This window comes from Suricata suricatta, chromosome 5, assembly GCF_006229205.1.
Source record: "Suricata suricatta isolate VVHF042 chromosome 5, meerkat_22Aug2017_6uvM2_HiC, whole genome shotgun sequence".
NCBI lineage: Eukaryota > Metazoa > Chordata > Mammalia > Carnivora > Herpestidae > Suricata > Suricata suricatta.
The window spans coordinates 80,888,561-80,897,537 of NC_043704.1; the positions used below are offsets into that span (position 1 = coordinate 80,888,561).

The following is an 8,977-nucleotide window of genomic DNA, read 5'->3' on the forward strand; positions in this document are numbered from 1 at the left end:
TTAAACATATGAAGAGAAGTTCCTTCTCACTCATAATAAGAGAAATACAAATTAAAACTAAAACTACACTGAGATACCATTTCTCACCTATCAGACTGGTGAAAAATAAAAAGTATAATCGCACACCTTGTTGACAGGCTGTAGGGGAATGGGCACTTTTACATACTGCTGATGAGAATGCAAATTGGTATAACCTTTATGGAGAGGAATTTCACAGCATATATTTAAAACACTCATATAAAAAAATTAAAAATAAATAAAACACTCATACGCATATCATCTTTTGACCTAGTAATCCCACTAAGAATTTACCCTGGAGATAAACATCCAACAACACAAAAATACATACGTAAAGGTTATTATTCATAGCATCATTGTAAAATTAAAAAATACTGGAAAACCATTGATGTGTACATATATATGGCATACAAGTACTAAGCAGGTGTTAAATAAAAAAGAATGAGAAAGATCTCTATGAACTGGTACGGAGTGATTTCCAGGGCAAACTGTTAAGTGAAGAAATCAAAGTGCAAAAGAGTATCTACAGTATGCCATCTTTTTTATTGGAAAAAGGAATAAAAAAGCATACATGTATATGTTCATTTGTGCAAAAAGAAACACAGGAAAGATAAACCAGAGGTTATTAAGATTAGTTACTCTCAAGAAACAGACTCAACTATAGAGAACAAACTCATGGTTACCAGTAAGGGGTGAGTGAAGGGTTAAATAGGTGATGGAGATTAAGGAGTGCACTTGTGATGAGCACCAGATGATATACAGAATCGAATTACTATATTGTACACCTGAAACTAATATTACACTGTATGTTAACTATACTGGAATTAAATGTTACTGTCAGGGGCTGGGTAGAAATGGGTTGGTTACAATAGATGTAATGAAAATCATCTAATTATACCTTCTGTGTTTTGGAACCATGTTAATGTTTTATTTACTCAGAGCAACAAAAAGAGAATAAAATTAACAATGATGAAGAGTAACTAAAATGTGCAAAACAAAGGAGCCAACCAAATTTCAAATGAATAAACTAACCTACACTGAAGGGGGAAATAAGACACAAGTAACTTCTGAACACTCTAATTGGAGTATATACTTTCAGGCTAAACACAAAAGAATTCTAAACTAATATTAGATAACAAGAGCCAGTTAATAGACTTTTTTTTCATGAAGGCATTGGTTAGCAATTCTGTGTATTCTGGGATTGAGCAAATAAGTAAACATATTGTGGATAATGTGAGCCGTTTTCTCACTGTTGAAAGAGAGTTACAAATATGAAAAGTGGGAAAGAAGAGAAAATGAACCCTACATTGTTTCACTGGAATCAGAAGTATCAGTATGAACTCATAATTTTTAATATAGTAATAGACTGGTCAATATAGACAGGCATAGATACACACGTGTGTATAGTTACATAATCTATCTCCTAGCCTTTTGGTTGAGAGGGTCTAGAATTAACAATATTCCAGCGGCAATTAGCATATCCAGCATGCAGATCTTTGTTTCTAAATCCTGTTCTCTGCTAAAGAAGCACTAGGGCTCCCCAGGTAAACAGCTGATTATAGGACTGAGGCAGAGAAAGTACAAACCAGGAACCAAGTCAGAAGTATATATGAGTCAGCTTGAAGGGCTTTACTAGCTAAAAGCAGGGCAATCTGAGCAGAAGAATACTTAATAATAGTAAAAGTTTGTAACACATTGAATAAAATATGAATCCACATTAATATATTAAATGGGGAACAAGGGAAACCTCTTCCTTACAGTAGAAAACCAATTAATACAAAAGGAATAATGAAATCAGCATCACAATTTGGCAACCATAATAATTAATCTACGCAAGAATCAACAATAGATACTAAATCTAGTGGTTGAAATTTTGAGGAATAACAGAGTATTGATAGTTTCAAAGTATCTCCCTGAGAGTAACTTTACAATAGAGAAACCTGGTACACACTGCTTTCAGCAAATGAGCAAAATTTTATCACCAAAGTTAGTAATGGGACAAATCAGCATCATATGCCCACTGGTACAATGTACAATAATCAATTCTGTGGTATTCCCTCAAGAAAATCTAGAACCGGGGCGCCTGAGTGGCTCAGTCGGTTAAGCCTCCGGCTTCAGCTCAGGTCAGATCTCACGTTCCTGGGTTCAAGCCCCGCATCAGGCTCTGTGCTGACAGCTAGCTCAGAGCCTGGAGCCTGCTTCAGATTCTGTGTCTCCTTCTCTCTCTGCCCCTCCCCCTCTCATGCTCTGTCTCTCTCTGTATCAAAAATAAATAAAACATTTAAAAAAATTAAAAAAATCTAGAACTAAAATCTAACCATGAGGAAACAGCAAAGAAACCCAAATTAAGGGGCGTTCCAAGTAAGTAAGGTTTTAAAAAAATCAATAATGTGAAAGTCAGGGAAAAGAAAGGACTAAGGAACTGTCCAGACTGAAGGGAATAGAGAAAACGTGAAACATCAAGAAATGATTTGGAATTTTCTTTTGCTCTAACAAATATGATTGATATAATTGGTGAAGTATGAGTAAGATTTGTAGATTAGATAATAATGTTATTTCCTGTTTATTTTTGACAATTATACTAGGGTTATGTAAAGACTGCTCTTTTTTTAAAGCAGGTATTAACTGAAATATTTAAGCATAAAGGGACATCCTGTCTGCAGTTTACTCTCAAAAGTTTCAAACAGCGAAAAGGATAAAACAAATGTGCCAAAATGTTGACAATTGGGAGAATCTGGGTAAATGATATATAGGACATTTCTGTACTATTCTTGCAACCTTCCTGCAAGTCCAACAGTACATATATGTTATATATGCTTAGAATTTACAGATGTATATATAAACATATACAGTTTTTACATATGTATAAATTAAAACAACTTTTAGTTTTTAAAACAATGTAGATTCCTGAGCCTCAGCTCTGAAATCTTTGGTTCAGTAGTTCTAGTGGTGGGTATTGGGAATCTGTATTTTTAAAGTTTTTCTAGTGATTATGATGCTTAATCTGATGTAAGAATCATCCCCTGCCAGAGAGTAATAAAAATTTTGCTACTGAAGAGGTAAAAAAGAACACCCATTTATCTACCATCCAGATTTAAAAACAAAAACAAAACCCAGTCACAATGGAAATTTCATGTGTACTTGGCTATCTACTCACTTTTCTCCCTCCTAGAGATAATCATTCCAAATTTGAAGTTTGTCATTCCCAGGCATGTTGTCATACATTTATACCATATGTCATCAGCAATAGAATTGTTTTGCATGTTTTCAAACTTTGTAAGTGGTTCATAACAAACACTTCTTCCTACAATATAACTTTTCATTCAGCAAGATCTAGTTTGCCATTTAACACTGATACAGGTAGCCTATTACATTGATTTCATCCAGAAGAGGGGAAAACTAAAGATTCCAGAAAAAATGAATAACATGCACATTCTTTGACCTGATGTAAAATGTTCATGACTATACCACAATTTAAAAAATCTATTTTCTTGATGATGGATCTGGGTTCCATTTTTTCACCAAACATCATGCAAAAATGAACCCTGTATATGTTTGTGCACATGTAGAATTTCCTTAAAGGAGAAATTGATAGGTCAAAGGGTGTGCACATTTATTCATTTTTTCTGGAGTCCTCAGTTCTTTCCTCTTTTTTTTGGGGGGTGGTGATCATGCATGGTCATCCATACCAATAGGAGAGAAGGCAGTGTCTAGGGGCACAGATGCAGGTATATGTGGGTGGATAGAATTTGTTGTTCTCATTGCTTCTATTTTCTTGGTGAAACAGAGAACAAGGTTATCAGTTGAGACCTAGGGCAGATGAAGAATTGGAAGGCAGAGTGTGAAGAGAGGTGAGATAGGTAAAGGCCATCTAGGAGAATGGGAGAGATTGCCAGAGTGTAAAGGGCCTAGACCTTCACTCCTACTAGATGCTGGCAAATTGTTCTTTAGAGGAATTATACCAGCATACACTCTTGCCAGCAGGAGATGGCAGTTTCTGATGCTCTACATCTTTACCAATCCCTATATTCAGAATTTCATATTTGCCAAACTGTTTATGAATACTTTTAATTTCCTCAATTTCTCATGAGCTGAGTTTATTGTCCATTTGTGTTTCATCTTCTATGAGTTCATTCATGTTCTTTACCATTTTTCTAACAGTTGCCTTTTTCTAATTTGTAGGTTCTCTTTATGCAGTTTGGACAATATATCAGTGTTTACATTATGACTATACAAATATTTTCACCTTTGAGCCTATGACCATTGCTCCTTTCTTCTAGGACCATGTGTTTTTCCTAGAGTTAATGATTTCCTTTTCCATCTGCCTAGTTTTCCATATACCTATGATTTTTCCCCAAATGCACCAACATGCTTGGTATCCTATTGAAAATAATTACTGTGCATTTATACAGAAGTTCCATCTTTTTGTTCTTTGACATCTTCTCTTTCTTAGCCATCTATCTTCTCGTTCCAGTCTGTGCTGGTTGCTCTCTGGAAAGCTGCACTGGTGGCATTCTGGATCTTCTATTCATCATCTCCTGGGTTGGAGTCCAGATTTCCCAAATCTTGTATCTTCCTCTTCCATGGTTTTTCTGGCATTTATTCTCTAGTAGCTTCCCCCAAATGAGGATAGATCTGAATCCTTGAATGTCTCCCCAACCCCAATATTTCTATGCCCAATGTGAAGTCAAACTCAGGACCCCAAGATCAACAGCTGCATGCTCTTCTGAGCCACCCAGGTGCCCCTGCTCTGGATCTTTCTCCTGTGCCTTCAATAAACTCTTTCCGTCTGAAAAAGGACCCTGTCTTTAATTATGGAAACTGTTTCTGTTGTTGTTGTTTCGGTGGGGGGCATTACTTCCCATTCTCTTTTTCTCAAACTTGTTTCTGAGTCAACATTTGAATCTGATTTTAGGTGTGGAGCAGAGGTTTTATTATGTCTCTATGCTTTTACATTTGTTGTTCCTTCTGCCTAGCATGCAGACTCCTTCTCCTGTCCTAGAAAACTCCTGCTTATCTTTCAAAACCATTTCTGATATCAGTCCTTCCATGAGGACCCCCTCCCTAACTCTAGACTGAACGAGATGGTCTTTCCTCTATGCTCACAAAGTCTACTATGGCATCTCTAATGCCATACTATAGTGTGTTTATGTATCTGCCTCCCCCACTGATCCTAAATGCTTTGATAGCAGGACAATGTTTATCCATTTCTGCATCCTCAGTGCCTAAAAGTGTGTAATGGCATGAATAAATGAATGGATTCAATGAGGGGAGAAAAGCAAACATTTCCTCCTGCTACATGGCAAGTACTGTGCGAGACAGGTACCACCTCATAGGTCTTCATTTAATCCTTCAAGCAAATCTCGAAGGATATATAAGCAAATTGCTTATACAACAAATATTATCTGAGTTTCTATTATGTACAAGGTTTGATACTGGCCAAAGGATGGGAAAAAACAAACAAACCAAAATCTCGTTTCTCTAGAAATTTACCATATCGAAGACTTGTTTTTCCTCATGTAATTTTTAAAAATTGACATTTAATTCACATCCCAGAAAATTCACATGTTCAAAACAAACACTTCAAAGGTTTTTAGTATATTCACAAAGTCATGCAACTATCGCCAGGAGACAAGCTATTTCTTATCTGTATGAAGTGCTGTGTGTATTCTGGGGTCAAGTAAAAGGAGGAGGCAGTTTACCAGGGGAACAAACACATTCCAGGGAAAGGAGAAGTAAGTATGTGCAAAGAAATAGAACTGAGACAGCCCAGTATTAGAAAAATAAAATATGAAAAATACAGAGGGGCTGGAGTTTATGTTGAGGGAGTAAAGGAATCTGAAACTCAAAGAGGTGAATTAATTCAACTAAGGTCAAACAATTTTTCTTCTACCAATTCAAGAAAAGCTTCTTAAGGACATTACCCTACCACTACATCATTCCCAATGATCAAGCAGGTGCTGACACCACCAAATACTGAACTGGCTCCAAATAGTGCTCCCCCCACAACTTCTAGCAGATAGGTTTCATTTTTCTCACCCAACTCCTTGTATTACCTAACACCACTGGCCATTCAGACCACCGTCATTAGTTGGGCAAAAACATTTCCACTGTAGCTTTGTAGATTCAGAAGATTAAGGCGACCACAGTAATGCTATCAGTAGGTGCTCTGTCCATAGACACATATATTTTGGTCATCAAAGTCCAAGGTGTGCCTGGCTGGCTAAGCAGGTGGAGCATGTGACTCCTGATCTTGGAGTTGTGAGTTTGAGCTCCATGTTGGGTGATCACATCATTAAAAAAACTTTTTTCAAAAAAAAATTCCAAATGAAGGCTTAACAAGAAGTTCTTCTACTTTCCTGGATCTCAGTTTTCCTACTTCCAAAGTGATATTAGGAAATCTTGTCACAGCTACTCCACTGCAATCCTGCCCAAAGCAATCACTGAGAAATCATGAGGACCCGTACTGCCTTCTCTGTTCTTGAGGAAAACATTAATATGCTTAAAAGTATTATACCTAATATAAAAATGTCCCCAAATTTCTGACTTCAGTTAAACATTCATAAAATATTGGTTTATTAGGCTTAAATTTAGTCTAGATTCATCTTCATTTCAACTCTCTGGGAGGGGATGAGTTAGGGGAACTCAAGAGAAAATAGGCAGAAAAGAAAGTTTTGTCAGAGGCAATGACTTCTGGATTTCTGGTTTTGCATGTGGAGGCTGTCCCGCTCTCTACCATGTGAAAGAGCAATATTCTGCATTCTAGGATATGAAACTTGTGGGTGCCATAAATCAGAGGTATGGTGGGAACATGTGCTCCTTACAAAATGCTCACAGGACAGAAGACACAAAATACAACAGTGAGCAGTTACTTCTCAGAAACAATTTTCAAAGTGACCAGGTGAAACATGCTAAAAGAGTTCAGTAAATGCCACCTTGGCCAAGAATCTTTTGATGCTTGCTGCCCACTAGAAAATCCATGCTAAAACGTGTGTGGTTTTGCAGTTGGACCAAGGAATTGATATGCTTGAAAATATTACACGACAAAAAAGCTTTACTAACCTTCCAGAGAAGAGCAAGACCAAGTACCCTTCCACTCTCATTTCTCTTTTAGAAGGTGCAAATTTGAATAACAGGAAATACCTATTAGGGGCATCTGTGTAAATAACCTGACAACCATTACCTCTTGGTCTGCATAGGTTTATATACACAGTTTTCATTTATGATTCTCCAGTACATTTTGGTAGGAAAGCTTCTACAGTTAGTTTATCTCACTTCAGGGGCAGTAAAATCTAATCCTTTTGTAGAGAGGAAATTTGTAAATATTTGTTAGCAAAGCTAGAATTAAATAACTGCAAAATCTAGGTAAGAATGTATACATTCTTTCTCCTGTGGACAATTAAGGAGATTTCCCTCTCCAAAAGAAAGTATTTTAAAGCTCATTAGCTCCTAAGAGCTAATGTGTGTGTGACCACTGTGTCTCAAGGCACTATTCAATTATTCTTCATATAGACTTCAAAACAGCACTGCAAGGTTTGGTTTATTCTTTCATTTCTTTCTTTTAACTGATGAAGAAACTTAGGCTCACAGATGCTGAAACATTCTAAGCCACACAGCTGGGGGCAGAAAGGAGGAAGGTCTGAGTCCTAAGCCTACAGGCCTTTCACCTGTCCTCCCAAACAAGAATCACCTGGGAGCACTTAAGGACAACACAAACCCCAGGCTTACAGTCTTCAAAGGAAGGGGCCTGGAAACATGCATTTTTTTAAAAAACAAGCCGTGGTCCCTCCTACCCCTTGGTCAATAGGAAACCTTAGGAAAGACAGTACATCACGACCCAGCCAGAAGATATGAAGCTGTTCCCCAACAGACCTTCCCCCGCAACGTGCTCAAGAACTCTTATTTCTCTGGTCAAACCATCACCCCCACAAAAGCCCCCAGAAGTCCAGATCTTTTAATCTTCTTCACTTTCTTCACTATTGAATCCTGCCAATTTTTTTCTTCCCGGTAGAATTTTATTTCCTGGCTGGGACCAGGCTCTAACCACCAGACTTCCAGCCGGCCCCAAAAACTCCCAAACGCCTCCAGCCTTCTGGCTCTCTCCCTAGCCCCTAGGCTCAAACTGCTATCATCGCAACCCTGCCTCTTCCGTCGGTCACGTTGTTTCCTCCGTTTGGAAGGACCTCTTTCCTCTCCGGGACCCTCCCAGTGGTTGGGGAACTCCTACACAGCTCTAGCGCCTCCGCTTCCAGCCACGGTCGCCTCCCACCACCCCTGCTCTGGGACCGAACCCGGCCTCGAAGGCCAGCAGCAAGCGTCGGTCCTCCTGGACGCAGCCCCTGCCCCCTCCCCACTGGCCTCCCCACCCGCCACCTGGCTTCGCTGCGGCCGTTCGAGAAGCCCTCGGCACTTCCCAGAATAGAGAGCAGCTGCCAACGTCAGGCTGCCCCCCGCCGCGGGGTTCCGGGCGCATGGGGTGCGGGCAGAGGGGACGTAACTCCACTCTGGCCTTCGGTCTCCCTCAACGGGCCGGGAAACTGAGGCCCAGGGCTGGCGGCAACTTCCCCAGGGTGCACCGTCCCCGAGGGCCCGGCGAGTCCGGGGCCCCAGACGTCCCGACCCCTATCCGCGATCCCTCGACCACACGCGCCGCCCGGTAGCCCCGCGGAGTCGGGTGAGGAGCGGTCTCCCGTGCGAGCGCTCCGCCCGGGGCCGCGCAGGGCGCCAGACGCGGCCAACTCGCCGCGAAAGTTGTTGTCTCCCAGCCTGCCCTCGCCTCTCACCTCCGAGACACACCTTCCCGCGGGCCCTGGCAGCCTCACTCTCACATCCGGTCCACCTTGCGCACACCCCTCTCCACGCTCTCCCACAGCCCTTTTCCCTCCCACGCCTGCGGCGGCCGGCCGCTCCCCCGCGCCCCCTCGTGCACTCCCACCCGCGGCCGGGGCGCGCCTTCCCC

General features: G+C 40.6%; 1 pseudogene; it reads left to right on the forward strand.

Moving 5' to 3' along the window:
- Nucleotides 1-8,678, forward strand: part of LOC115291185 — a 30,393-nt pseudogene extending 21,715 nt beyond the window's left edge.
- Nucleotides 8,679-8,977: the final 299 nt, after the last annotated feature.